Source organism: Microtus oregoni, unplaced genomic scaffold (genome assembly GCF_018167655.1).
Source record: "Microtus oregoni isolate MIOR12 unplaced genomic scaffold, Mior012 000045F_ref0000178, whole genome shotgun sequence".
NCBI classification, from domain to species: domain Eukaryota; kingdom Metazoa; phylum Chordata; class Mammalia; order Rodentia; family Cricetidae; genus Microtus; species Microtus oregoni.
In genome coordinates, this window is record NW_024543219.1 from 9,569,135 (window position 1) to 9,575,090 (window position 5,956).

At 38.3% G+C, this 5,956-nt stretch overlaps 1 long non-coding RNA gene across 1 annotated transcript; it reads left to right on the forward strand.

Annotated features, from left to right (window-relative positions):
• Positions 1-947: 947 nt before the first annotated feature.
• LOC121434941 lies at positions 948-5,667 on the forward strand. The gene is made up of 4 exons (XR_005972527.1): positions 948-995; positions 3,188-3,221; positions 4,993-5,050; positions 5,637-5,667. It is a non-coding gene; the product is annotated as an uncharacterized LOC121434941 (long non-coding RNA).
• Positions 5,668-5,956: the final 289 nt, after the last annotated feature.

Sequence of the window (5,956 nt, forward strand, 5' to 3'; positions counted from 1 at the left end):
CCATAATAGAGGACAATTGTGTTATCATTTGTGAGAACATGTATCATAAAGCATTCAATACACATTAGTAAATTGCTTATTACTAATTATTTATTAATAAATTACTCCAAGTTAAAAGGTCCAAAGTGCAGATTCATAAATTAAAGTAGCTACAACTGTTCAAAGACACACCTTGTAAAAACCATGTTCTCTTCTACTAGGAATTCTAAACTGTCTCATGCTAATAACCTGAAATTATCCAGAGTTTTATTGTTGTTTGTTCATATTTTTATTTCATTAAGTTAATAGCAATGCTCATTTGGCATAGGAACAGGCAGATTGTGGTTTCAAGATTCACTCTTGAATGGACTACTAAGGGACAGCTTGAGCATAGCCTAGGCCATGGTATCTTGTCAGAGTGCTAGCAGAAGCAGGAATCTATTCTATGGTCCACAAACAAACCTTGTGAGAGATAGCATCACAAGCATTGAGAGCTCCCAAAGTAACCTGAGAGAGAGGGGTTCTGTGATGCTCTAGAAGCAGATGATGACATGACAAGTAGAATCGGGGTACTAATTACATTGAGCACAAGAGTGACCATCAGTTACTACAATTTTAAAAAATGTACTGGAAAGAAACTACTGTCTTTGGTGTTCTCTCTCTCTCTCTCTCTCTCTCTCTGTCTCTTTCTTTCTTTCTCTCTTTGTCTCCCTCGTGTGTTTCTATGCTTATGCTTTTGGTGGACTAATTTCTGTGGACTAAATCTTTCCTTTCTTTCACATGGGAAAAGTTTTAAAAAAGTGTCACCAAACCTAATCAACTGATTGAAGGACAAGTTAATGCTTGACTGTAAATCTCTAATGTATGTTAGGAAATCAGACAGCAAATAATCAAAGCATTTGGTAAATGTTCTTGTATGAATATTAAAATATTACATTTTAAAATATGCAACAGCAGCATACGACCACCTGGAGAGCTGAAACCAATACTTAAGAAGTCTCTTCAGATCAGTGGAGGTAAGAGTAATCATGAATACTTTGCTGCTACTTCCCTAGTTTCAATAGCAACTTAATTCATTCAAAAAAGGAACAAAGTAAATAAGATATAAACGTAATTTCATTTTTTAAAATTTGCTTCCTAATGTTCTTCACATTCAAAATTATTTCAGAAATGATTTTCTGAGAAATTTCAATATCAAACTATATTATCTGAATCATGTTTATTTATTTAACATGAGCCTCTGATGCACACAGTATCTTTGTATAAATAAAAGGACCTCTAACTAGTCCACAGTATGTGTCCTATAGAATTATGTGACAGCAATTTTGCTTGTTATAAAATGAATTTTTCTTTCATTTTTCTGATAAATATATTACATTTATGCTACATATATATTAGTGTCAATGAAAGGTGATCATGTAAAAAACAGAAATACAGTATTCACTTACTTTCATTAAGGATTTTGAGAACTAAATTAACTACATTTTTATGGGTTTTGTTCCTTTCTATAATTTCTTTACTTAGACATATTAGAAAATTCACATATGGTTTTATGTTTATCTTTAATTATTTGCTATTTAATCTGACTATTTCTTGGCATAAGAAATAATAGGCTTGGTCAACTTTTTTAAAAAATGGACTTTGAATCCTGTAGGCAGTGCTGCAGATTGAACATTGCCATTCTAAGCATTCTAGACTAGCGCTCGCCCTAATGGCTATACCGCCAGTACCTTTTCCTTTGGTTTTATTAGTGTAGGATATGGTGATACTTGGTTTATATGCCGATAGACATAATTTCCAGAACAATATACCACAGTAGGAGGAAGGCTGAGAAAATAGCATCATTCTGCAGGGGACAGCACTGACTGGTCCACTGAGTCTGGATAAGATTCTAAGAGTGGGAGGAACACTACAGAGTTTGGGCTCTCCGCTGTCACCACAGTGTCTTTCACACCTGCCTTGCCTATAGAGAGCACAGCATCAAGTGAATAGGAGTACGTGGAGTGTAGAGGGTCTGAAAGACTTTATTGAAAAGAGTCAGCATTATTGTAATGTGGGTGACTGTCCTTTACATTATTTCCACACTAAATTTCCTTTGTGGTGACGATGGTTGATGGAGGTCTCTCACATGCTGAGCCTCATTGGCAGTCCATTTGTTGGTGGGACAAATGCTCTGCCTCAGCAATAGGCAATGTCAAGGAGGTTATACTGGAGTTTCCATACTGTGAGTGAAATAAGCAAAAATTTGCTTTATTCCTTTGTAGAGGGCAGGCTGTTAGCATGCAGTGAAAGCTGCTCACTTGAAACTGTGTATGTGTGGACACAAACGTTTCCTGTGAGGTACTACTCCCATGGAATTGCTGCTTTTTCCCCAAGTTTCTTCCTTGCTTCTCACCCTGGAGATACAGTTCAGGGTGCATAACTACTGCAGGGGGCTTTCCCATAGCTCTTACCATGGGAGGTGATAGCAGCTAGTGCTGAGCTTCTTTGCACTGCCCGTTAGCAAGGGACCAGAAGCTAGAACTGAGGGGCTTCTGCAGCTTCCTCAGAAGCACTTGGGGAGAGTACACACAATGCCCTCTCTCTCTCTCTCTCTCTCTCTCTCTCTCTCTCTCTCTCTCTCTCTCTCTCTCTGTATGTAGCTTCGCCACCCTGGCATCTGGGAATTCTTTGCCCTTGGTCTACCTGTGTTTCTTAACTTTTTCTATGCTGCAAAGAGCGGTCCTCATAGACTTAGCTTCCCTGTGTCTGGAATTTTCATCTTCAACGAAATAAGTTCAGCTTAATCTTTAGAGAGGCTCTTTTCACTTCCATGCAAGATGAGTACGCTCACTTGCAATTCTCCTAACACCACTAGTCCAGAGACAAATCCAGCAGCAGCAACACTGTGCTACCAATTAACATTTCAGCTTGTGATATTGACTCTGGTTAAGATGTCAGTTTCTCTGTTTGATAATGCTCATGATCATAGGTATTTTGTATACCAATTTATTATTAGTATCGACCTTTGATAAAATTGTCTCTGTATTTTAAACAAACAAAGAAGTGTAAATTAAGAGTTATCCTTGTTTTTATTATCTATAAATCAGTATTCACCTTGAAGGCTACACAGATTCAAAGTATATGTAGTAACGAAGCATTGGCCTTGGCATTCAATGCTCTTATTTCTACAGATGCTTATAACATATTTTGCCTTTCTACTCTGTAGATAATGGAAGAAATCAAGACCAAATCCCACTCAGGTAAGAATGTCTGGATTTTAAATACAGTATGTAGAGAATATAAAGTTCAGAAGCTGGCACCAAGTTTTCCTCTGTGTAAGACAATTTTAGCTTCTTGATTATTCGCTAATGAAAGCTGAATTATGCCTCAGATACAGCGTGCAATGCTGTTAGGACTCCCTGTCTGTGGTGGTGATTCAGCAGATAAAATGCTGGCTGTGCATATGGGAGAATGGGAGATCAATGCCCAGGGTCCACATGAGGCCTGTTGGTCTTGTGCGCTTCTAATATCCTGGTGAGCTTTGGTAAGATTGCAGGTGGAGACAGAGCATACTCTCACATTTTCTGGATATCTTGCCTGGATTGCTAGCCTGGGGCTTGCATTCATGAATGAGATTCAGCCATATAACTAAGGCTGAGGGTGAGGGTCGACACCCAAGTCTGTACTCCAATCACCACACCTATACACTGGCACATATTTAACTGCAATCATACATACTTACAAATACACTGCACATAACATGCAGTTACATATATGTAAAAACATTAGTTTTCAGGCTGTTAATCCTGTTTACTAGTATGTTTGGGACAAGGTGTCTGCTGGGAAGAGTGTGGGCAAAACTCTCCCAGACTTTGCTGAGAAAATCACCTCAGAATGGCCTTATAGACATGCTTCTGTTCAGCAGGTTTATTTCCCTCTTAATGAGTTCCACCTCTGTGGTGAATCCCTAGGTAGGTGGAAGTTAGAAAAAGAAAGTGTTTGTTCCAGAGTTTGTTAATCAGAAACCCTGAAATTAGGAACTTTTAGCTATAGATCCGATGAATCAAAGCTGAGGGGACAGTGTTGCTCCCTAGTGTCCTATAAAATGACTCAGAAATACCCTTGAGTATAAAGAGTTTCAACATATGCATGTGGACACACTATCAAATCTTCAAGGCCCCAAAATATGATGACTTCTGAGATTGATGGCAACTTAATGATTAGACATGGAGTCCATTTCATGTTTTCCCAGAGCAACTCTTTGAAGAGAGTCCTATGAAATGAAATGCCTAATTTTTTTTTTACAAAAAACAGGCCATGGTACTTTAGGTTTAGGGGAACAAATGAAATAGGAGCATCATGTGCTCAAAACAATCAGTTACTGCAACCATCATAACAAGTGTGTGCAAAACTCACCATTTCCCCCTCTTATGTGATTTGGTGTGTGTGTGTGTGTGTGTGTGTGTGTGTGTGTGTGTGTGTGTGCGTGTGGGTTGCATGTGTGCATGTGTCTGTGCCTGTTGCATGCTTTGCATATTTTTTTTGTGCAGACATGAGGGAAAGAGGAGGATATTGGTGTCTTGCATCATTCTCTAACTTATCCAATTGACATAAGATCTCTGACTGACCCTGGAGCTGGTCTGGCAGCCAACAAGCCCAATTGGTAGCCTGTTCCACCCACAGTACTGGGGTACATGTGCATGTGTCCATGCCCAGTTTTTTATGTGGATGCTGAGGATTCAAACTCAGGTTGATCTGTGTTGGCAGCAAACATTCTTATTGACTGAGCCATCTCCCAAACCACTGGCTTTTTAAATTTTCATTTTTAAATAAAACTATGAGTGAGTCTTCACTGAATGTTACATAGATTGAGACATGTTGAAACTGCCAAAGTAAAAACTTTTTAAAATGGGGGTCAACGTTGAATTACATAAATGCAAAAAATGTCACTTAGTGCACAGATAACAAATCTTTCAAGAGAGATGCTCTAAGGACCAAACTCACCCCTCACTGCATGTTTTTATTCTAAAGGCTCTCTGAAAACCCTCATGTTACAACAGAGGACACGGCCACCACCTCTGCTATTAAGGTAAAATTCCCCTTTGTGAAATTTGTTTCCTTATGAATTTTGTTAAAATGCAGCAATACTCTACCTATCACAGTTTTATATGGAAATTTGGTCAGAGAAAAGTGTTTGGTATCAGTGAACCATCCTTTCTATAAATTCCAGTGAGCAGTAAGTCCTTGCAGATAGCGGTGGCCCAATAGGAGAATGAACTGGAAACACAGGGAGGCGAAGATTGAGTGCAGTTCTCATATATTAGAAGATGCCTGGTGCTTGATCAAGGATTGTTTGCAGAAATAGATACACATTAGACTTATTTTAAAAACAACTGTGGAGATACATCTGAATACATTTTAGAGGGTCCGGTTATTGTAGTGGTTCAGGCATCACCCAGGTGCCTTTTCTCTCAGCATAATTGCAGATAGGTTATCTCTTCCCTTGGATATTCCTATTTCAGGATCACAGATAAAAGCAAGCATCTCCTATGTTTGTCTCTTTACTTCTGTGTTTACATTAGCAAGAAATTTTGGAAATTTAGCTATTTGTAATCTGTTCAACCAAGTTTTCATTATGAAGAGATTACAGTCTGTTTTCTGTTTGATTCCACTAGGAGGATATTGACAACTCTTCCTCCAGGTACACGGTAAGTATTTTTCCCCAATTAGCCAGCAATTGTAGATGTGAAGATTCAATACCATATAGTAACACTTTGGTTTCTGGATATTTGCTCTGTATTTGACAATAATATAGTCTGTGATTCTTTGTATCATGTTCACCTATTTAAAATATCTTAGGGTTATACTTAGCATTTATGTGTTCATAGTAATGTGACCTCATCACTGTGAGCTGCTAGAGGTTAGGAATCCTGTTTGTAACCTGGAACCTTAGAGTAAGTGTTGTGTGAATCAGAAGTTGAATATTAATGACTTT